Source organism: Phalacrocorax carbo, chromosome 3 (genome assembly GCF_963921805.1).
Source record: "Phalacrocorax carbo chromosome 3, bPhaCar2.1, whole genome shotgun sequence".
NCBI classification, from domain to species: domain Eukaryota; kingdom Metazoa; phylum Chordata; class Aves; order Suliformes; family Phalacrocoracidae; genus Phalacrocorax; species Phalacrocorax carbo.
In genome coordinates this window covers 22056956-22082259 of record NC_087515.1, presented here as the reverse complement: position 1 = coordinate 22082259, position 25304 = coordinate 22056956, and the positions used below count along the sequence as shown (strand labels likewise).

The following is a 25304-nucleotide window of genomic DNA, read 5'->3' as shown; positions in this document are numbered from 1 at the left end:
TAGAGGTATACAAAGCAGGGGGAGGGAGGAGAGGAAACAGGACTAGGAAAGGAATTCATTCGACTTCATGAACATTATGAACCATTGTATTTAATTGCTAAGAAAACACTTGAGTCCCTTTTTTTAGCTGGACCTCCTCTCCTTTTCCTTGCTTTTGCAATGTGTGACCTGGGTGGATGCTTTAAGTTGCAGATACCAGTCAGAGAAGTCTCATGTACTTCAGATGGAAGCTAACTGCCTATCCCTGCATAACTACTAAATAAACAGTAAATGCTGCATTTTGCTGCATATTATCAGGCATGGGTTAGAAATGTATATTGATTATACATGTACAACTCCACAATATGTACAGGTTCTAAAGCATGACATGTTCGTGCTCTAACAAAGCACATAATTTATAGCGAGTCATTGTGTCAGTGAAAAGAATTTTATAACTGAAAGCCCAAATTATTGCCAAAATACCAATATATTAGAAAAACAGCCTTCTTTTCTGAAAAGTGTGCTATCCCATTCTCACTACTGTCAGGGAAATGTAATAGGATGGGAGAAATAAAAAGCTTTTAATTCACATAATACACATCAAAGTTCCTATTCCGAATGCATGTAGAGCAGAGAGCTTTTTTTCTGAGGTTTACCTTCTCATCCGTGAAGAAGTTTTACTTCTCTCCCACCTTCTCAACTCCAGCAAGACTTTATTTTTAGTCTTTACCTTTATTCTATTGCAGTCTTTACCACAGGAGTTTGAGAGAGCATTTTTGTTTCCTGGGGGTTCAGAGGCATTACTCTAAAGCCAATTTTGTTTCAGTCTCACATCGGAACCGCACAGGAGGCATTTGGAAGCATAGGGAGCAAAGCTGGTAACAGAGGACTTTTATTTTTGACTGATGTTTTAACATAAAAAATGTTTGCCTTGTGTTTTGAATGAAACTAATGGTAAATCACAGCAGATCTGTTACTGTATTGTACAGTGATGTTCCTAGATCAGAAGCAAAATTTCTTTGTGAGGGGGCTAACAATACTGCAGGGGGCCATCTTGCTTCACTGAACTGGAACATCCAGTCTTTTGAGAGCAGTCACACATTAGGCTGTAAGATTACTCTCACTATAGCAACCCTCTCCACTACAATCCTTTTTTTTTTTCTTTTTTGTTTGTTTGGTTGGTTTGGTTTGGTTTTTGTTTTTAAAAAGAAGACACTTCATAAATTAGCTCTGTGACTACCTCTTATCTTCACCAACACCTTCTTCCTTTCTCTTCCTAAACTTCCTCAACTATCCCAACCAGTTTCAGTTCAGTTTTATTCAACGTCCAGCTTCTGCACTTCAGTTTATATATAGAGTTGGTTTCTTTACAGAACTGAGCAAGGGCAAGTGATCTTTATCCTGCAATATCAGTAAAATGTCAAATTAGAAAATTCAGGGCTCCTCTTGATCACTTTGATACTCAGTTTCTCTGAAAACTAGGCTTTGTCTCTATAAGCCTCTAGTCGAGTGATGAGGCAGTTGTGAATGAGAAGTAGATACTCTAGGAAATGGTTTGAATCCCGTATATATGATTAAACTGTTGCACTGTTGAAGGTGTCAGAGTAAAATTAATCAGCTGGTGAGTATCAGAGAAGAGAAAACCTGAAAATCAATGGACAACTGTCTCCCAAGATAATAAGACCTTAAACAGTAGCATGACCGAAGTTCAGGAAGGAAAAAAGGTGGATCTTCAGGAAGTCTTTGAAACACTGTTTGAGCCTGACCAGATGCAGGGAAACTTCAAGGCTCATGGATCCAGTACTTGTATTAAAATTCAGCTGCCTGCTGAGTGAGGAAGAGAAGCCTGATCTGTGACCTTGCCTGAAGACTTACTTGCACTTTGTTGGTGACCAGATCCATATGGGCAATGATCAGTACCTGTCTTAAATTTACCTGTTCCTGAATATTACTGATCCTTCAGTGTTTAGAGATTCTTCAAAGGCAGGAAACAGGACAGAGAACACAATTTATATTCCTGTTTCTATTTTTGACAGACTCAGAGACACAAAAAATCTAAAGGACAAATTTATAGCAAAACACATTAGATACAGTATAAGAAAAACATAAGGTGGTTATTAAAAAAGGTGAGCTCGAATATAAGCATCTAACACAGTACAGCTTATCCAAATAAAGATTTATCTTTTCTCCAACCTTTTGACAGCTAACTGGCAAGTAAAATCCTGTTCAAGAAACTGTGTCAAAAGAACAAGCCAGACATGTTGGGAGCAGCGTTTGTTTTAACTGAAATATATGCTGTATGCCCAACCCAAGTACAGAAAGCAAAAATCTATATTATGCAATGTACCTAAGAAGAGGGTTTCTAGACCTCAGTCACTGCAGGAAGGGAGGGCCATTATCTTAGCAATGAAGTCTGCTTTTGTCCCTGGAGAAATGAAAAAATGAGCTAGCCAGCTATGTATGAGCCGGGTTTAGGTTGCCAACCCTTGATCGGGTGTTGACAGAAGATGGGAAAAGGAGTAGGAGGATTTCTTGGCTTGAATCTTATGTTCTGCCAAAGCTATTTTGAAACTAAGTTGGAAATTTCCTTGCAACACCATATGTGATAACAAAAGTGACCTTATAGACAAAATATTTAACTTGCTGCTTCAGGAACTCAGACTGCTGTTCATATAGCTCAGCATAAAAAGCAAAAGAAGACTGTGTATAGCACTCTGCTGAGCTGCAAAATGCCATGATGACTCAAAAATATTTAGTCATCTGTCACCAATATACAGTATTACAGGCACCTGGGATAAAAATTCTAGTGTTATCTTCATTCTTCTTTTATGTGATCTTTTTATGTGATCTTCCATCAAAGGGCTGAAGCAATAGAGTTGGCCCTTTTAGCAAGAACAATAGTCTAATTTGGGGCCAGTATTATTAACTAGAAAGTGTCCTTTATGGCAATAATATTTAGGTTTCTTTGTATGTGCACAGAGTATTTTCTTCACTACAGCTTTTTCTCACTTCACATATTGATAAGACTGATCAGGAAATCACTGTTTCGTTTCCATAAGAGCAGTGCCCTGAAATTAGATGGCTGGTACAGCTGGCTCAGTAACTGGACTGCCCTCAACTAGCACAGTCCAGTGTGGCAGGAGTGTGATAAGGAGAAGGACTTGTCACTTGACAGAGGAGCTGCTGTTGCACAGTCCAGCTCTCCCCCTTTCCCAGCCCTACAGTAACTCCATCAGTCCCTGATACAGGCCACAGACTCCAAATTATAGTAGAGCTGGCCCTGGCAAATGCTTGTTGCTTCCATGTGAAGAAGAGTCTGGTGATCTCATACCATTCCTAAAACAGAAGCCACACAGCACAGGGTGATACCTAGGCAGTCTAAGGGCAGGGTCTAGGATGTTTATGACTGTACAGAATGATTTATCTGTAACCCTAGGGATAGTCCATGGCAGATGACACTACAACAATTGCTTAGAGTCTACCAACAAAGGCTTAGAGGGGATCTCATCACCATGTACCTTTTTACACGGAGTCACATGCAGAGGACAAGGAGGAATGGACACAAGTTGCTCTTGGGGCGATTCCGATTGGACACGAGAGGGAAATTTTTCACAGTGAGGACAGTCAACCACTGGAATAATCTCCCCAAGGAAGTGGTTGACTCGGCCACATTGGACACCTTCAAGAGTTGTCTGGACAGGGTGCTGGGCCATCTTGTCTAGACTCTGCTCTTCCTAGAAAGGTTGGACTAGATGATCCCTGAGGTCCCTTCCAACCTGTGATTCTGTGATTCTGTGTAATTGAAAAAGCAACATGAGAAAGCCTGCTGCCCTGGACCAGGGCCTGTTTGGTACTATTCGGTGGCTGAACAGAGGTGCCAGTGTCAATGTTACATTCAGAGACAGAAATGTTAAAGCTCCAATTAATAAACTCTGCTGATGTCAGAGTCAGCTAACTTTGGTCAAGCAATAAACTTGGAAGTCTTCTCCCCCAAGGGCTTCCTTTTTTGTCTCTAAAACAAAGGAAAGTGAAATGAAAACAAGAAGTCCAGACTATATAGCAGAGTGCTATGTGACTAAGCCAGCTGTTGCTCTGATACTGTTATTTTTGTAGCCCAGCCTATTCTGACAGAAGAAAAAGCCTAAGTCTGCCCACAGAACTGTTGCTTTTGATAGCTAGACAGGACACTATCCACTAGTATGATAGTCTTTAGTCCTGTGAACCTACACACATATGATAGGGAGTCTGAGCTGCCAACAATATATAGTGGTTGAAAAAAACATTTTCTATTTATTTACTTTTACTGGCAAAAAAGAATAGTGGGAGTAGTTTGACTAACTCTATTGTTCAGGTACTCATTCACCAAGTGCTTAGTTACTTTCAACACCTCCAGAAGTGCAGCAAGTTATATACCAAAGATTCCAGCTTCAGCGAAGATGCCCTCCAGCCCTGTGAACTTACAGCTATTCACGCACTAGTGTTTTAAGGAAAGCCAGGCAAATATCTAATAGGGCTGGGCTGAGGTAGTGGTGGTGGGGGAGGTTTATATTAAAATGCAATACAGCACCAAAGACAGTGATAGAGACTAAACAAGAGGAGTCTTCCCGCCCCGCACTCATTTAGCAAGCACATGGAAATAATTGTTGGCCCAGAGACACATATCCATAATTCCCATTGTGCTTCGAGAGCCAGCATACCAGGCCTGCGCACCCTTACAGAGCACTCTGAGTACTGGAATGCAAATCTGCACACCGAGCGTCAGGATTTGAGCAGCAAGTATTCTCACAATAAGCAACATTATCAATGAGAACAAGTCTCCCCAGACCAGGTCAGCAGCCATGGAGCTTGCGGGAGTTCATCAGAATGGGGAAAACTTGTTTTAAGTGAAGCAGCTCTCCTGTATTTAAAATAATTGATTTACTATTCACGTTGGATGAAGCCTGAGTTTAATCCAGTGTGATAAAATCATGAGATCCTTGTTGAAACAAGCAAGGGCAACTGAAAATATTAATTAACGTGTTGTTGATATTTTGATAGAAATAAGTTTTTAAAAGTTCATGGATATTTAAAATAAAATTGTGTTGCTTTTGACTAGGTCATAAAATGACCAAAGCCAAGAAGTTTCTTCTGTGAGCTGCATCAAGGAAACAAAAATGGGTCAAAGTCGTGTCTCATGCAGATGTGTCAAGTTTCTGCTGTTCCAATGTGCCAGACCACTTGAGGTGACAAAAGCAAGGAGGTAGGTGACAGGGCCAGGGGAGGAGGCAGTGGTGCTCGGCTCCTGCCAGGGAGCGTGCTGTCCGGCCTTGTTCTTTCTTCAGGCATGGATCACGGCAGGCAGCAGCTCTCCATCTCCATACCCCTCCCCAGTGACATTGCCTCCCCACCATTTTCTGACCCCACATGTTATATGTCATGACTGCATCGGCAGCTGACAGATCAGGCTGCCACACTGCCTGGGCTTGTGGAAGGGGAGAAAGCCATAATGTCATAAGAGAAATGAGATGCAGGGTTAGCTGCCAAGGGACTCAGTTACATGAATCAAAGCATAAAATGCCACAGGTTTCAATCCTAGTCTCTTTTGCCCAAGGCAAGCAAGACAGACTGTTTTATCATTTAGATAAAAATCAAACGTTTAGTAGACTGAGGTTAAATTTTGCTTTGGGGGCATTGAAGATTACTGTTTGGATTTGAATTGGCATTCTGGAAAAGACTCTAATTTACATCCTCAGCACCAAAATGCATTGCTGCAAACAGCAGTCGCTTAACTTCATTAAGAGGACTATGTGAAAATCAGCATTTTCACATTCCATGGGGTGTCTCGAACAGGGACTCTTTACTCACACTAGCAAGACAGGTAACACTTGGAACAATGTAGTAACACTAATTAACAAAAACAGAAGATTCATATTCTGACCTCGACTCCTGTGTGTTTATTTAAAGAAGTCAAAGAGATGTAATTACTGTGAATTTAAGCCTTTAGCTCTGCACCTATTTACTTGCTTTGGGATAAAGACAGAAGGATCATTAACAAAACAGCTTTGCTAAAATCAGATCAATGACTGAAGTTGGCACGTAAACTACATAGAAATACAGTGAGTGCATTTGAAAGGTGTCAGTGGAGGACTGAAAAAATATTTTTCACAGAAACAGAGAAAGTAATTTCTAGATCGATAGAGAAATAATCAATTTGAGAACTACAATTCTACTTTCACTGCTACTTTTCATATCACACCCATTCAAAAGAGAAATTCAAAACTGGAACAAATCTGTTATATGTGTGTATATATATTTCTCTATATATGTATATAAACAATGAAATAGAATTTTTAAATGACCATACAGAACTAGGTCCATGTGGAAATATAAAAATATAAACACTGACGCTTTTTAACAGAAAACAACACAGGAAATTAATAATGTAAGTTTTATCATCCTATCTGACAAAAGAAGAAACAGATGTCACAATGAACTCTTGTAACTTTACAGCATGGAGGCCGTTTTCCTCAACTGATAAGATGCAAACACTTAAAGCAAAAGCAGGGTGCAACTGCTTGATTTCTCCCCCATACACCCTGCTTTGTTATTACTGTTGTTGCCTCACTATCTGATTATAAATTGAAGTTGTTTAGAACTTAGAGCTGGGAAGCACCAGCAGTGATGTATGTTTTCTTGACATAGGGATCCAAGGGATGGTTTTGCCACATCCTTGACAGCCGTCTCTTACAGATGTGGCACTATGCTTTGAAAACAATAAAATAAAATAAAATAAAGAATGACTGTAGTAGAAGTATTGTTGCATTTCAACAGGATCTACCAAGTGAGTCAGAACTAGGTTGGGAGTATTTTAGGGTTTCACTGTCAGATACAACTCCAGGACCAAAAAGTTCATGCTCTGAGCCTGAAGTTCTACTCTGACAAGAGTATGATTGCATGCACTTGAGAACACACAGGCAGGCTGTTTGCTCAGAAGCACAGAAACTCCAGCCTCTGTTAATGTGCTAGTGCCCTTACAAATGATCTATTGTACTTTCTACTGTTTACAAACTGAGCACATTGAACCAGGCAGGTTTAAGCCTGTGCAGAGAAACAGACTCATAAAGGATATTGCTAAGATTGTGCTCCAGTATTTGTGGGAGAAGTTGAATGAAGATTTACCAATTAAAGCCCTAGTAATGGTAACACAGTTTGGTTACCTGCAGTCAGAAAAAAAGTCACAGCTGAGTTTTTGATTTCTTCTTCACTTCCTAGAGAAAAATATTCTGCACCAGACCAATGAGCAGAGACTGCAGGTCTACTCTGAAAGCTCACCTGTATGACAAAGGGAACACCAGTCCTGGAACTGAGGGCTGTCCCCTCTGTCTCCCATACGCAGGCAGCACAGCTGATCTGTAGAGGTCATTAAGGGCACCAACACTGCCCTCTGATTCTTCTCTGGCTCATGGACAAGCTCAAACTGAGCACAGTAATGTTACACTTGGCAGCAAGGATGTGGAACACCTCTCGTAGAAAGCACCGAGGTGTAAGGAATTGCTGTGTTCCTTCCTCACCACAGTTTCCTTCCATGATTTTTTTTGTGCCAAAGGTGTGAATGCTAACCGACAGTTTCAGCTATATGTTTTTGTAACTTTTTAGGCCTCCCTTACCACCAAGCTCATTCAGAGACGACTGTTGAAATTTCTGCTGTCACTACACTTCCAAGGTGTTATGTCTTCTCTAGGCTCAGTCTTGATGCCTGTGTAGACTGCAAGTCATGCCGAAGGTATTTTGAGTCACTGTTTATTTTACCAGCTATCACAACCTTTTAAGGAACAAGATGGGTTAAATAAATAATGTAACAGGCTACTAGCAAGTCTTTTCCTCTCCCCCACCCCCAATCTGTATAATAGCGATCATTGAACCATACTGCAAATATACTACAGCTAATTTTACCTGTAATAAAAAAGAAAAGCAAAAAAAAAAGAGAAGCAAACATTAAAAATCAACTTTGAGCTTCAGAAAGGTTGTATCTCAACAAAAGAGTATTGTCATTGGTGAAGAAAGAAGACACAGAAATGTTTTTAAGTGGTTAAATAAATATTTTCTAGATTAATATTAGGTATCCACTAACGCCTGTGTGTTTAGTCCACCCTAATATCCATCCTTCAGCTAGCCTGTTACCAAAATGAGAGAGAGAGAGAAAGAAAGAGGGACTTTCCTTTTAACTTGCATTGCACTCTGATGGTTAAAAGCAAGAAAAATGCTTTCTGGCTTTTTTGAATGAAAAAAATCGTCAAAGGTACCTTTGCGGCTCCTTCACAGGGTGAACTAATCTGTGACAACTGTAGCTAATCTGATAAGAAGGCCTGCATGTGTGCTAATGTGCTAATATGAGGGGATTCAGAGCAGTCAGCGGTCAGGAAAAACTACTGCTTCCTAAATGGACCCTCATATGCAATAGCCCTGGCAACATATGCGCATTTTAACACCCGCTTTACAGGGAGACAATGCGGTGGCCTTTGTTGCGCAACACAGAGGCCCGATTCTCCTGGTGGGAATTTCTGCCTCACAGGCCACGTTCTTTCAGATGTGATGCAAGGGGCTGGTGGCCTGGACACGGCCGGGAGCCGGGGCTGCTAGGGTTGCACGGCTTGGCAGAAAGGGTACGTGCAAAATGAAAGCCCCTCCACTTATTCCTTCACTGAGAGGCTGAAAACCTGGGTAATCCCCGCATGTGTGGGGGGGAGGGCGGGAGAGAAAGGGAGGAAGGAGGGAGGAATTGGCTTAGACATGTTGGACCAGGTCTCTAGCTGGCATAAAATTAGCTTGTAGACTACCATGCTTTATCTAACAGAGTTTTAATCAGGTTGACACCAGCTTGTAATGTTGTGCTGTGCTTTATTTTATATATTGTCCTTGGAGGATAATTTTTAAGTGCTCCACTGGAAAGTCTAAATAACATCTTCTTGCCCCATTGATTGTTTTACCTCACCCTCAGGAAAATTTATCTGAGTCAGGACAGACGACTTACTTTTAGTATAGACCATGCAATAAGGAAGAAGAATTCATGGATGTTGAAACCTAAAACTTCAAGAGACAGGCTGTCAAGAGAGTTCAACATTGCTCATGGTTGCAGTGCCTCTTCTGAACACAAATGTGCCCTGCAGACTGCAGTGGAGCCTGGGCAGTTCCCCACATTCCTTTGATTTCAGGTGTTCCCCAACCTAATGCAAAATGGATACAAATGCGTAAGCCAATACATACATGGAAACAAAGTCTACTCACCTAAGAGAGAAAAGTTTACTATCAGCCTCTTGTGAGCGGGGAACAAAAATTTTCAATTGTGCCTTCGGCCAGCTGGTGCCCAGCACCTTTCCAGCGTGGCTGGTGTCAGAACAGCACAGTTAGCACGAGCTTGACAAAAGCACACGGGCAATGGACACAAACTGAACTACAGAAAATTCCATTTAAACATAAGAAAAATACTTTTTTTACTATGAGGGTGACCAAACACTGGAGCAGGTTGCACAGAGAAGCTGTGGAGTCTCCACACTGTAGAGACACTCAAAATGCAACTGGACACTGCCCTGGGCAAGCAGCTCTAGCTGACCCTGCCTGAGCAAGGGGCTGGATGAGGTGATCTGCAGAGGCTTCTTCCAACCTCAGCCATTGTGTCATTCTGTCACTCCAAGAGCTCAGTGTATTCCCCACCCACAAGTCTCATCTGTAGTTATTTCATTTGACTGACAGCACAATGACAATAGCGAAGGGAAAGCAACACTAATATTAGCTCTTTTATCTCAAAAAATATTCCTGTTTTACTGTGAGAAAAAAAAAAAAAAAACCCAGGGAACATCTTAGCTGCAAATGTGGCCTCAGAAAAGTGCTCATCCAGAGCACTTCAGATTCAGAGGACTTTGGTCCAAAACACAGACCAGGCTTAGCCAAGTATTCCCATAAGAGCATGACTCTGGTTTTACATCTGTGGACTTTTTAGCCTTCTTCCATTTAAAACATATTCCCACAGAGCAGCAGCAGAGCTGACAAAAGTGGTGGGATTCATCAAATACTGGGTAGTGTCTGGAGTACCTGTAAAACAATCTCATTCTAACTACTCAAGACCTGTTTGATTTTTCTCAGGTCTCTGAAAGTATTGGTGAGCAAGAATAACTGTTGCAAATGTTTCTAAATATGTAAATGGAGAAATCTTATTTATTCCTTTCCACTTTGATGCATTCAGGGATAGTATTTTATGTTTGAGTTTTGAATGCATAACAATTGACCCCTACTGAACAGTGACGACATTTCCTCTCAGAGGAAGTCCTGAAGGAAGGAAGGTCCCACATAAATAAACTTCCACTCAGTACAATAGAGTAGCCCATAAATGTGACCATTTTTTCAGGGCATGGGTGAGGCTGACACTCTTTCCTGCTCATGTAGTTCAGGGCTTATCGCAGTCCCGTTTCCCTTTAATTTAAATGTTTCCTAGCTTCTAGTTCATTTGTATTTTTCCCCACACAGTGCAGATGTATTCCATTTTCCTGTTGCTGTGGAACACAGCCACAATTTCCAACAGTGTTACATAAATGACCATCTGCGGTAAAAAAAAATGCTGATGCACAAGATTGCAGTGTGAGAATTTTAGCTAACTAGCAAAATTTATGCTATTAATACTTTTGACACTTCCTCACAATAAAGGCAAAATGCAGTGTTCCCTCTGTTCTAGCATACTGTAGTTATTTGACAGGCAGCCACTGTTGCTGTGTGCAGGGAAGAATCTCCAGGGAAAAGTTAAATAAAACCTATGCCTAACTTTCCCTAAGCTTTTCAGGATAATAAAGGCAGACTAAACAAATGAAAAATTATTATACTGCTCATGAGAGTGGTATCTAATGGAAATAAAGAAGAATACTAAGACTTTGTCAGCATATTTTTGGCATTTTTGCATTTGCTGACTCCCAGAATCAGCAGTGCTGGAAATACTGAAACCATTGCGCAGACCTCTACGACTGGCATGATAGTTGTCATAGTAGATGATAGCAGTAGTAAATTGCTAGTGCTGGTGTGGATGGGAATAAGAGGAAAAGAAGACCTTTTCAGTAACTTTCCCAGATACTTGGTGCCATTTCAAGAGCCAGCAGGGCAAAAAGGCTGTTTTTTCCTCTGATCACCCCAAGACTGACACTTGCTGCCTCGTCCTCTTCAAAATACTGCTGCAGCAATCTTTCCCTTTCCCTGTCTTTGACTCATCATCCTGTGGTCACTCATGCCTTACAATAAGTCTCTCTTCTTTACTTAAGAGTCACCTTGGCCAGATAGTCCTGGCTACGTGTTGGCTTCTCATCAGATTTCACTTTCCCCCACCTTCCTGATTTCTTTAAGTCCTCTTAGTTCAATTCAAATTTCCCTTCAAACCAATTTACTATTCTGAAACCCAAAAGCCACAGTGACAGAAATTAAACCTTTCTAGGATGTCTGATTGGTGAAACAGTATGTGTATTCTTAGGGGGTTTTTCTTCCTTTTTTAGCTAATGTTGAATTATAATGTTTGAAATTTGCAGAAAAAAAAAAAAGGGGCAGGCAGACATATATCATGTAAAATTTTATTCCAAATGGGTAAAGTTTGGGAAGCTTATACACCAGAATCAGATAGGCTTGGACAACCTTAATAACTTGTGCCAATAGGCACGCAGTTTTATATATATATGCACACATGGTCTTCTGATAATCATGCCTAAAGTGCACTCACAAAATAAGCATACTCATGCACCAACAAGCAAATGTGTGTACAAAACAGAACTATGAATACTGCATGTATCTGCATGTGCCGTGGCATTGGCTTTCTCAAACTTGCACTTTGCACATACGCTTATTTTTCTGCTCTTACAAAACACTTTGAAAGTATTTGTGCTCATTCAAATTCAACTTCTGAGTCCATGTAGCTGTAGCAGTTGAGTACCTAGCAAACAATTTTCAACGGTCTGATAGAAAATTATTCTTTTGTTACTTTCTACAGATGATTTCTATGAATCCAGAATGTGATTTTGTTCATTCATAAATAGCAGCAATGGTCAGACTTGTCCATTAATAATAGATTAATAATAAAAATTAATAATAACCGACAAAGAGTACAAGGAGAGCAATTTGCTATAACATCCAGGTCTAGAGAAAATGAAAAACAGCAAAGTTTTATTTACCTGTGAGATTCAAATTTCATTTCATTTTAATTTCTTTCTCTTTTCTCTCATATTTTTCCTGTAGACAAGAAACTTTTGTGGTCCAAGGCAAAGAATGTGAATGAAAACTACATAACTCACGCAAACACATATGCTCACACACCAAACCCAAGAATTCCAGGTTTCTCAAAATTTAAGGCACATCATCTTTTGCCGAGTTAGGCCAGATTTCTTTCTAATTTTACAGAAATGGTTATGCAAGTGTCTCCAGTTTTCTCAGTAGCCACTGTGAACTGCTTGTGCTGGGAGATCAAAGCACCTACGAAACCTCGGCTGTGGGATTTAGTAAATTCACACATCCTCAGCATGCACTTCTGGAAAAAACGACGAATATATTTGTCACATTCAGCATTCACTTTTAGTTCAGACTACATGTTTTTCTGCCAAAGGACCATACATGGTACATAATCCTTAGCTCCTTCAGGATTTTGATCTGCCATGAAGCATATGGTAAAAAAAGGTAAGTGTTCTGTAGAATCATTAACTTGCCTAAAGCAATGTGGATGTTCTTTATTTCTTTCTTAAAAGACAAAGAGCATCTGAAAGTAGTTAACAGCCCAAACCCTGTAGTTTGCTGAGGCAGCAAAAACTGAACCTGGAAATGTCCCTGCAGGGCTGAGTTTTATGTTAATTAGTCAATTCCCAGGGCAGTGCTTGTATTGACAAGAGTATGTTATTGTTCTGCTTCCTCAGTTAGTACCAAGAATGTAAGAGCATAACATATAAATACATTTATTTATCAGCACCAAAAACATCAGGGGGATTGTGTTATATCAAAGCTACAGTGGACAGAAAAATTGCAGAAACCTCAATTCTGATCTCACTCCAGTGAAAGAATAGAATTGTCCTTTTAATGTAATGCCACTGATTGTAAAAGATATTCCTTTCAGAGTACCAAAAGGCTTAGGTCAAACTTTACCTTGTAAAAAGCCCATTCAGGGGCATTCATGAAGAACGGGGCTTTTAGAAGCACTGGGCTCAACTGGCTCCTGGTGCTGAGGAAGGGCAAGACAAAATCACCAGAAAGCAGTCCAGAAGAAAAGTAGCTGAGGATTTGCTTTCTTCTAAGGGAATTGTGGAGCAGCTCAGCAGCAGCACAGCACTGCTGCTCGTCCCCTCTCTCACAGCCTGGATGGTAGGCTGCAAAGCAGTGTTTGACTAAGGTAAGCCAAGCTCTGGAGAAGCAAATGCCTGGTATGGCACCAGCCCTTTTGTGTTCCCTCATCCAGGCTCAGTGTGGCTGGCTCCTAGAAACATACTCACGTATGGGATTTTATACACACAGAAGAGGACCTGCAGAAGACAGCATGAACTCTTTATAATTCTGTCTGTTGCAGTATTGTTTAACTGTCTCCATACCCATTTGCTGCTGTGATTAACTCATATGCTGAACAAGGTCAGGGGAAATGAGTGGAGAAACGAGAAACTACAAAATAGTGTTCTGGAGTAAACCCAGCTGAAAACAGAGAGATTTCATTGAAAAAAGTGATTTTTGGATAAGAGTTGACAGGGGCCTCCCTTCTGCTAAACCTTTGGCCTGTTAATGTGTCCAGAACCCCTCTCCAGCTCTGAGGATGAATGGCAACCAGCCTTCCTCTTTGTACCTAAATCCAGTTACCACAACGATGCTACTTCTCGGGAAGAGACTTAGGTCCGCAATAGTCACCCAAACAATGTTTGGTATGTTTGGTCATTAACTGAGAGAAGGTGGTCAGCCCAGGCCCAAACTGGGCCAAAGTGCAAAGAAGGAAACAGACTGTGTGATGGTGCTCAAACCTGTCAGTTTGCCATGATAAACAGAGCCTTTAGAGCAGCATAATGAGATATGTTTCAGCCTATCCCATGTGTTATGTTCAGGGACTGTTCCAGAAAGGGCCTGATTCAAAGCACATCAAAATTGTTTGCAGTTTTCCCAGCGGTTTCAACAGGCTTTGCAACCTGGTTTTCAACATTTGACAATAATCAGCATTTTCCCTAGAACATACCACTTAAATGCACAGAAATCTAAATAAAAAAGTGTCCTCATAATTTTGAAATCCTCATCTGGATCTGTTTCTGATTTAAGAAAAAAATTAGATTCATTCTTATTTTGCTCAAACGAGTACATACGTCTCTGGTTTAAATAATAGAAAGCAGAAAAAGATTTTTGAGGTGATATTTCCAGTGATGAATTCAAAATTTTTTGGAGGGGGGGAGCATGAAAGAAAGGAATGGGAGTTTTTTAAGCTAAAATGACAGTTAATCTACTTTGAATGTTAATTGTGCTAACCAATTTCTTTTCAGTCTGAGACTTTCTAATATAGGTACTTTCAGCTTGGGTGCAATATTTAAAGGTTCACTATAAAACTCCTTTATCTGGAGTTTATTACACAGCACAAACCCCAGCTGTGTAGCCTGACTTGTTAGTATTTCTTTTTCTTATGCTAAACAATGAAAAGCTACTTCCCATAGAACTGTGACGTACAAGATTTCTGTAATCTTAATATAATTTTCTTTCAACCACAGACTTTGTGTGTCCTCATGCTTTTCTGGGATAAAATTTTCAGAGGAACAAAATCCCTAAAAAAGTAATTAATCATCTGGTTCTGGTTACACAAATGGCCCGATTCTGTGACCTTCAAACCTCTCTCCCCCTCAAAGAAAGCAATAAGAATGTAAAGCACAGAGAGACAGATGTTTTAGAGGTATTGAGGCTCTGACTCCCGCTGACTGTTAAAACAATCTCATCCTCAACACTTCACAGAATATGTGCTATGTCGTACAGCAGTGAGCCCTTAGTTTCATTCTGTATTTTGACTTCCTTTTATTGATATAAGCAAGCTCTTCATAATTATTTTTTACATTCTTTACTTGTAATTCAAACAACCATTCAAGTATAGTTTGAAAATTCCCGATTAGCAGATTAAAATTAGCAAATCAATATCTACCAAAGACTTCTTGAGAGTTGCACAAATTGCTTGTGAACTGAAATTCAGTATCAATGTATTACATGGCACTTCTTACATAACTGATTTTTCTACTTGACTAAAGCCAATGACCATTTGCATACAACCTTCATCTGCTACACAAATTATCACTGCAATAGGTTGCTGATGGACATCACTAATGCACTAGTATAGAAGAATGGTTAACGTTCTGTTAGATGACCCATAGCAAAGCACCATCAGACAATGTTGTTCTACAAGAAAGAGAGGAGGGAAAGTTCTGGCAGTGATTTATTCACCAGTGATGACAATGATTTTACCAGGCCCATCTTTGATCCCAGCAAGTTGAAGCTTTCAGCCCAGCTCCACAGGCAGTACCAAGTACCAAGGCAGCCTGCAGCCATTACCAACCACAGCCTTGGCATGGGAGCCAGGCATAATTGCTGGTGAGCCAAATCTGCTTGCTTTCGATGAGTAGTCATAAAAAAATGCATTTCCTTCCCCCACAAAAAATACCGCTCACATCCAAACGCTAAATATTTTGCATGAGAAGAGAGATATTCAAGTAGTCCTGCTCCCTGGGTACCCTGGTTCCAAGCAGCTCGGCGCAGCAACTACCAAAGGAGACACAGGACTCAATTCAAGAGGTTTCCAGGGAACTTTAAGATCTTGTGAATTTGTATTTTCCAATGGGAGTATAAGGAATTACCATCAGTGTGGTGCTACATTGAAAAGTGCAGGGTTATAATTATTCCTGTTGGAATTAAACATCAAAGTATTGTGAAAAATTTGAGTTGATGTGCCCGTTTGCATTTTTGGGGAATTAAATAATTTTTAAGAATCTGGTTTCTATAAATTCCAATAAAAATCAAGGCATCATATAAAATTAACTGTTCCTGACCTAAGAAATTTAAAAGCGTAAAAATTTCTACACTAGAAGACCAATCTAAACATTTTAGACTAGTCTAAATTAGACTTGAATAAGAATTTTGGGTCACCATTTCCTCAGCTGGGAATTAAAACATAGGTAGTATAAGTCACTTACTCAAGGATCACATGGGAATTGACTGACAAGAGCAAGATTCAAACTTAGATCTTCTGTGTCTCAAATTAGTCTCTTAGCTACAAGACCATGTTTCAAATTCCTGCCAAGTGCTATGAACTAACTGATCTTTCAGTGCAGTTCTACATATCCTCTTGATAACTGTTCAATGTGGAGTGATAGGTTTTAAAAATTCATGAACAGTTATTGTATAAAGCAGTCCCCTTAAATCCCATTATCATCGTGTAAATCCTATACTGCTCTCATGTGTACTTGGTCCTGAACCAAGGGGGGGGCTGTGCATGAGAGACACAGGATGCATGAAAGCAGGATGAGACCAATAGTTTTATAATTGTATACTGTGTAACACATTCCTTTTCCTCTTCTTTTTTTATTTATATATTCCCTGAGTGAATTAATGTAGAGCTAAACTACCCCTTTAGGAAAGCATATTAAAAAAAGAAAAATCTCTTCTTGAAGTGTAACATGCATCTTCCCTCCAGATGTCCCTATCATTCTCCAGTCAATCTGTAGACTCTTCTTTGGCAGACTTAGGCCTGTGCTTTCTCAGATGTTGTAACAAGCTTGAATGTTGGTGGTTGCCTTATTGTTTATAAAATTAGTCACTCTTGGACTATTTTAAGGAGGTGATGTATAATTTTTGTAAATTTCAGATAAACTTCATTTATTTTCTGATGATTGATGCTGACCAGTTATCTGGTTAACTGCATTTTCTAGTATATTTCCTCCAGAATTTGAAGTATTCAAAATGAACACAAGCTTTTCTTTCTTGCTCACTTTCTTTTTCTTTTCCTTTTTTTTTTTTTTTTTGTTTGAGGAGAGGAGCTGTTGTAATAACGCTAACAAAACTCTAGCTGAACTACAGCTTTATAATAAAGCTTGTGACAAGTTCTGGGATCTAAGCCAAAGTCAAACCAAATGTACAGTTTATGAGGGTGAAAGGTTTTACTGGCCAGTCTGGTTCTCTTCCAAAATGCCTTCATTTCACATGTAAACGCTAATAGAAACAAACAGTGGTAGTACCATTAACTTCTATTTTTGCCTCATCACCTCCATGTCATGCAACAGGCCAAAGAAAGAAATCACAAGTAAAAAATCAGGGGAGGGGCAAAAAGTAGGAGCAAGACGAGTGAAATGAAATTCCATCAGATCCCTCTCTCCATATTCCACCTGGCCCGCTGAGACTTCCTCAAAATTATTGGCAAAATGGGTTATTATTTTGGGAGGAGAAATGGAAGGTAAAGGAAGGAAAGGGGAGGGCTCAGGATAACTAAAAAAGATCCATAATTATAAAAAGCTGGGTTTTGTTCCTCCCAAGCTTTGTTTTTCTGTGCAACTCTAAGCCAGCATAGTGGGAAGCACATCAATTCATTTGTACATACCTGATCATCACATTGTGACAAGCCCCTATTTCCCCTCCTTGGTTATTTTTAAGGCAAAACCCTTTCTGAAGTCTATGAAAGTTGTGCCTAAATAAGCCACAAATGAAGCAGGAGACTCCCAGGGCCCCCTTGCTCACTTGCTCACTTATGCACACAGCATGTTTATGAAAAAGCATGCTTGTACTATTCTTCCCACATCCTTCTCCATTTCAGCTTCTATCCATTTGTTTGTTTCCTTCTCCGATTGCATCTTGTTATAAAACCAAGACTGATAGCTCCTTAAGGCAGTGGCTTTCCACTTACTATGTGTTTACAGTACACATTTGCCAAAAGTACATCTTTATGCCAAGATTATATATCAATGCCTATGTGATATATTTTTAATTTCAGAGCTATATTAAGTAATTGTAAATAATCACATGTTTACTGGCAATTAGATTTTTCCTATATTTAAACTGCTTGCACCCCCTTGCTCTGACTTCCCTGTATGCAAAGCTGGTGCTGAGACTGCAACACGTCTCGCTCCTTGGGCCATACCAACACTACCTTTGCTCAGCATAGTCATTTTCCCCCAAGGACTAGTTACCAGGGAGAAATATGCATTCTGCTCCTTTTGAGGGACCATGGTTAAAACATTTATAAGCACTACACACTAGTTAGCAAGACAGAGGCATTTCCATTTGTCCCTGTCCTGTAACTGCAGAGTATAGGAACTTTTGAATTAGCATTTGCTTTGTTTTTTTCATGAATAAACTAATTGATTCAGCTCATCTATCTGGAATCCTGCATTTGCAGAAGCCTGAGTGTAGAGATATAAAAGATGTCGACACATGTTGATCTCGTAACTCTGGGAATCACTATATTGCAGTGTTCCTGTATGTATAATGACACACAATAAATACAATGACAATCATAGCTTCAAAGGAGAGTGCTGCTTGATCCTTGCTCTAACCAATTTTATTTCTCATTCTCTCTGGACAAAGTTAACAGCATAGCTTAAAGGACCTTTTCCTGGAAATTGAGGGGAATCTGACAAAATTATGCTTTTAGCAAAGTACTAGAATACACTTTGTGACAGGAATCAACTTTAAATCAAAACAAAATGGGAAGCTCTTCTTTACTGACATGCCCTCAGCTTGCCTTCCTTAGTGTTGAACTATTAAGTATGTGGCACATTGTTTGCAGAATGGTTATGTCATCTTAAAAAAAACTTCATTAAATCATTCAGCAGCCTGTTAAAGAACTTAAGCTATAAAAATATTGGTGGGGTCTTCTTATTGAAGACACTTCACAACACGTCTCTAGGCATAGACATTCATTAAGGCATGATTGCACTTAGTACCTTAATGTGCATACTGATCTGACTCCTCCGTAGTTTCATAATACACGCAGGATGTCTCATGACTGACTCACTTTATGCCCACACTGCAATCAGGATGTGCAATTCCTAAAGACATTTCTCCGGCGGCTTTAACAGACCTAGCCCAAATAGTTCCCAAATGTGGGTAGTCTGAAACTGGGAGGTATCTTTTTCAAAGGAGTTTGTGCCTCTGAGTTTTAGGGCACTTGCACCTATAGGAGAGGCCTTTGCCTTTCCTACACATGGACTTGCATTATCTAGTTAGGAACTTTTGAATGTGTAGGCTATGACATGTACGAGGGAAAGAGCAAGCATGGGGAAAAGGGAACAATGGGACCTTCCAAAATCACTGTTGCATGCAACATTCCTTTTTGTTGTTGTTTTCAGAAGCTATCCTCTAACAAAAAATATTTCTAAAAATACAACAGCACGCCAGACTTCATTAATGTGATCATTTCAGTTTTGATGCACGCAACTGACAGATTCCACATAACTAACTTCCTTTAATTTAATATTTTAATTTAGTGTCCTGTAGCTGACGAGGACTTACTCATGATCACTCTACATATAGCTCAGAGATGTACTATGTTACAAGGATGAAGTTTAGTTTCACAGTGTCCTCTGGTGCTATTATGACATTAAAAAAATGCTGGGAATCGGCAGCAGGCATACCTTCAGTACCACTCCGCTAGAGTGGATTAACTGAATAACAGTAAATGATCCAAGGCAAGATGAAAGCAATGCTTGGGAAATAAAAACAAAAAAAAAAGAAAATATCATGGAGGGCCCAGCAGAAGCAGAAATTCACTTGATGATTAACGTTCAAATTGCATGCCAGCAACCTGGAAAAGAATGTTGCAGTGAAACCTTATAGCTCAATGCAAAAGTGAGCAAGAGAAAGCGTACACATTGCTGCAAAAGTTATTTCTTAATAATGTAATTTAACACTGCCACAGATGTACAACTAAATTTTCATGTCAACCCACAATTAAACAGTGGCAAGACAACAAGAGTTCAAGTTTATGGTGGTTTGTTTTGGGTTTGAGGATTTTTTTTCCCTTCTGTGTTTAGTCATGGTTTGAAATTGGCTAGGAAGCTGAGATAATTTTGAATCTGGACAGGGCAAATGGGTAAAGCCAGCCTCACGTCTACTTCTGACTTGCCAAAGGTGTAACTTAACATAACCATTCAGTTTCCCTTGAAGAAAAGCTGGACTGGCCATAGTGGATCAGACCCAAAACATACAGAGTTTAGCACCAGATTTCTGGGGACTATCAATACCAGACCACACAGGGCAGTTTAAGAGCTCAAGAGTAGGGAAAGGGGGGACTAACTCTCTTACCTTCTAGCCTACTGCAGCACTGATTTCAGCAAAATTTGCTCAGATCTTGAAATGAGTTTAATGCTGCAGCACTTACATTACTGTTGATTCTAGAGTTAGTTCAACTGACAGCAAGTTGACATGTTGTCTGATGTAATGGTGTTTTCGAATGACAGTGTAGACTCCCTCCTTAGTAACTCTAGGAGTAGTCCAAGGCCCAAAACAGAATTGTGGATATGCTCGTTACGGATTTAAACAGTTATTCAGGCTTTCTTTGCTCCAAGGGAGCATCTTCCTTGCAGGTCTGACACGTCATTATCCCTCTGCTTATAGTCTCTTGGGAATTAATGAATCTTGTATTCCCTTTCACACAATGAATTCAGTTTTAACAGAATGATTCACCTCTAACTCTTCTGGCTGTGAAGGTAAGAAATATCTTTTTGAACTCTTACTCTGTGCCAATATGTGTTATAGAACAGAGAGATGGGAACAGATTACTGTACCACAACTTTAGTGAGAAACATCTGACTGTGAAGACATGCTTAGCAAAGTGGCATGTTTTCAGAAGCAGCCCTCTCTTCTGCATACTTTCTGGCTGGTCTGTGATTCTCAAGAGCCTCTACCAGGTACAGCAACTCTCTACTAAATAGTGCTCATAAGTATTTAATTTTGGTGTGTAAATATGACCCTGTGAGCCAAATGCTTAAATTCTGTAATGGATATGGACCCAACAGTTCCTGCCTGTCTGCTCAGAAGTGATCTAATTTACTTTAATTAAAAAATATATGTCTCCATTAGCTCTCCTGGGACCTGCCTATGCTTACTAAACAAGGCTTTTTGTATAGACCTATCTTTACATATTCCTTGCTCATTATGAGACACATGATCATGGTGTTTTTTTTAAAAAGAGAAGTTATCTTTCAAGAAGATACTATTGCAGCATTTTTTCCCTGCTTAGAAGACAACGCAGGCCCTGCTCTTAAAGAGACTGAGAATCCATAGTTCTGCTTGAATTCGGTGGGAATGACAAAGAACCAGATGAATGTTCTTCCAATTCTGTAAGATATAGAAAAAATATTGAAATATGGACCCCTTGACAAGGTGTCAAAATATTAAAGTCCTGTTCATTCAGTTTGTTCTTCTTATGTTTTCATCTTGGACAGCTCAACTCTTCCAGCTTACTACAATCCTTTACCAACAGTGATGAATTCCTAAAACTTTTCCTATTTTAATGTTCATATTTTATATTCAGAATAATTCCAGTTGCCCCATGAACAGATGATGTCAACAGTATCCTGAGGAAGCAAAAGTGTCTGAACAGCAAGGCATCCCACAATCTTGTCTCATCAAGGAACCTGGGCAGATATTAAAAGTAAACTGATGCCAGAATCCAGTTCTGTGTGTTATGAACAGGCTAAAGGTAAACCAGAAAGGTTGAAAAGAGAAGTATAAGGTAATAAGGGATTAAAAGGATAAGTAACCAATATTCAGTCTGAAGCACTTGGCTCAGTGAGTATAGAAAATATTCTTTCAAGGTTTTGTTAAAAAAAAAAAGCGAGAGAGAAATTTTGTCGAGGCAGACAGTGGGGGGGAGTAGAAATCCTGTTTACCAACATTCATCCTTTTTTTCTGCCTCAAGGAGACACTCTTCATCTCCCAAGAGCGTCAGTCCAAATGGCTGGTTATTTCAGTTCTGTGGATATTCTGCTGATATCTATAATGTAGACTCCCATGCCAGATACTTAGGTTAATTATCTTGTGGGCTGCTTGTGTCAGACCTGTTTAGTGCAGGAGAAATAGCTGACAACAAATTATCTCTGTGCGAGATCCCGATTATTGTTTGGATGCAAACAGCAACACACTGGCACCACCTTACAAGTGTTTTCAGTCACAGAAGGATGTTCTAATGCTAACACAATGATGTTGGATATTTCCAGAAGGAGCTGAATCATTGATGGCCCCTAGTCTTGCACACTTACTTGCTATTTATTCAAACTTCATTTAGGTAATCCTCTCTTCTCCCAGGTGGTCATAGGGTTGAGGGCCCAGAGTGTCAGTTTTTAAAGGAGTTTCTGATCAATACCCACTTGCCAGAACACAGGGATGACCACTTGAGCATACTATACAGTGAGTCCATACTCACACAAATGCTAATACATGCATTTCATTGCTTAGGGAGATTAACTTGAACACAGGCTGAACAGATACAAGAGGTCTCCTCCTTTATGTGTGTCTCTCCAGCTTGTTACCTCTTAGTTTCCACCAAAAGTGCTGCTGTTCTTTTGAAGAAAATATATATTGCTCACTGCAATTGTCCTTGTTTTAGATCTGCCCTGTACTAGAGTAAGCATTATATCAGAGTTTCATTCCCCATGAGGCAAAGTGTAGATGAACGATGCTCAAAGTTTGCAAGGACTGTAATGACAGTACAATCAAGAATTTTCTGCCATTCATCCCTTGGCAACTTTGGGGTGGATTTTAGAAAGGTGTGGTGTTTCTAGATAGTATTAAGATGTTTAGGTTCTGTGGTGTTGAGATCAAGGAGGCATGCACAAAGGTAGATATTTGCTTTTGCACTTCGATCTGGACATTCCTTCAGTTGTTTGTTGTCTCACTTCAAGTGTTGTGATATTCAGATTCTGGACAGTAACCTGGCTAAGTGCTGGCTAGAAAATAAAAGGGACAATTATCACCTGAAATGCTGTTTAAATTACTTTTTTTTCTGCTTCATCAAGATGTCCTGTTGAAAATACTTTCATCTTTGTTGCCCTCATATCACTCCATAATTTTAGTAACAGAAACTACCCTAACCTTTAATGAAATGCACTAGTACCAAGACAATCTCAGTGACTGCAATGAAATTATATGGAAGATGTGGTTCTCCTATGTACGCTTTCCACCTGTGTTTAGCAACTTCCATGATCTAAAAAGAAAAAAAGGGAAGGTTGCAAGTCTGAACCTACAGTCAGAAACCTAGCTGAATCAGGATATAAAAAAAGCCACTACTTAAATCTTTCAGGATACTCCAATGACCTGTTTTGATCCTAGAAAAAGTTGCTTCTGAATCATCAGACCTCAGTAGGTTGATAGCTGTAGAATCATGATGTACTTAAAGGAGGTTCCGCACTTTGTGAACTTGCACAAGCAGCAACAAGCAACTCTAGCCATGTAATTAGCTTCTTTATATGTAATTAGTAAAATACATAATTTGGAACTCTTGGAGTTAATTATACAACATACATGCCCAAATTTATTCTATGGGTAGCAATTTGTGCATTGTGTTTTATAGCTTGAATCTGTAAACAAAAGGGTTATTGGTGATGATCTATTAAAAATGTGAACAGACCGGGAAGGAGACATGGGATTCTGGGATTCTTTGGCGTATCTTTTCAGGGAAGCAGACAATGGCAGATTTTAGGAGATGTGGAAACACAATGCAAAGTGAAATGCCACTGTCAACCTATTCTTACTACACTCAGACATGGAAAAACTATAACAGAAGAGCAATGAACATGATAATAATTGTAGCTGTGACTTGTTTAAAAAGAGTCTGATACAGACTCTGTAGAAACTGCGATATTAATCAGACTGCCAGCTTCCCCTGATAATTTTTAAACCTCATACAAAACTCAAAATACAGTCCCAAATTTAATCTCTTCATCCTGAATGAAATGAGGATGCTCACTTAAAAGATTAACCATGTACTTTCAACAGTTACATTCCTCCTAAAACATAAGCATCTCAGCTTGGGATGGGTGAATTTGGGTTGCTAAACAGTTCCATGGGGTAAATCTATTTCTTCAAATCACTTGGAAATTCGTGGGGAAAGTAAAGAGCTGGGGAATTCAGAGGGATATGAATTATTCATTGCAAACATTCAATCTATCAGTTTCATTAGATTACAGGGATGTACCCAAACAGATGTGACCAGGCAGTTGGACAGCGGAAAAGGAGAATTTTTTAAAATACCAGTTTATTAAATGCATCTTCTAGACTGATTTTCTACCTCACTGCGTGTTTCCTTGTGCCAGCTCATCTCTGGGACCACTCAAAAGTATCTGAAAAGAAGGTGATGATTCCAGACTAGTTTCCAAGACCCATACAACAAAAATGGCCTAATAAGCTGTGAGTGTAAAATAGCCAGGGACTCTAGCCTTGATAGTGATCCTTGCAACTCAGGACAGTGTCAGGTGCTATGCTGGTTGTATTAAATCCAGTGATGAAAAACTGTGGAAATATTTATTCAGGGCAGCACAATACCAAGCCAGCTAAAAAAGCATCGCACATCAAGTGCTCAGAACACAAAAGGGAGATGGGGACCAGTGCTTGTTACTAGTTAGAGAATATAAAGCAGTGTAAATCACCATGATAATTCCTATGAGACTACGAAAATTCGATTAAGTCAAAGTTTTAAAGTGGTAATAAATATAACTGTACAGAATGCAACCATGGTCTAATAATATCTTAAAAACAGAGATCTACACTGAAAGAAGAACACAGCATAATTCAGCACCTACTTAAAATACCCATTAGGCAGAAATTCTTCTGTGATAGTTGCAGCTCTATCAGCCAGGAAAGCTGCAGTTTAGCTAAATAATTTCTTTTAATTAAACAAAGCAACCTATCAAATTAATAACATTCTTCTGCTTTAGGACAAGCAATTTATGGGCCAGACACATATTTTCAGACCATTACGTTTCCTCCGGGTAACACATCTGCAGTCTGGCCTGCTTTTTTTAAGTAAATTGGACAGGTAAACCATCTCTCTAGGCCTAGACTACCAAAGGGCAAACCATTTTTATCATTTGAAGCTGTAACGCTTCAGACTGTGTAAAAGTCCAGCGTTTATTCTGAAGAACTGTGTTTAACTTCTTGCTCTTATACTTTTTGTAAGGAACAGTAAATAAACAGGAAAGTTATATATGAGAGCTGTAACTGTTCGGGATTTATGGATGAGGGTAAGACAGCCATGCTCAATCTGGATCTAAATTAATGTTAGCCCTTTATTTAGGCACAGTGATCAAGAGTGAACTAAAGACAGTGTTTGGGTTCCCTTGCAC

At 39.5% G+C, this 25304-nt stretch overlaps 1 long non-coding RNA gene across 1 annotated transcript in view; it reads right to left on the bottom strand.

The window, feature by feature from the left end:
- Positions 1-5385: 5385 nt before the first annotated feature.
- Positions 5386-25304, bottom strand: part of LOC135312823 (uncharacterized) — a 31410-nt gene continuing 11491 nt past the window's right edge. Inside the window, exons 2-3 of the long non-coding RNA XR_010372440.1 lie at positions 8990-9182; positions 5386-7780 (exon numbers count right to left, since the gene is read on the bottom strand). This is a non-coding gene — a long non-coding RNA (uncharacterized LOC135312823). The remainder of the gene's footprint in view (positions 7781-8989; positions 9183-25304) is intronic.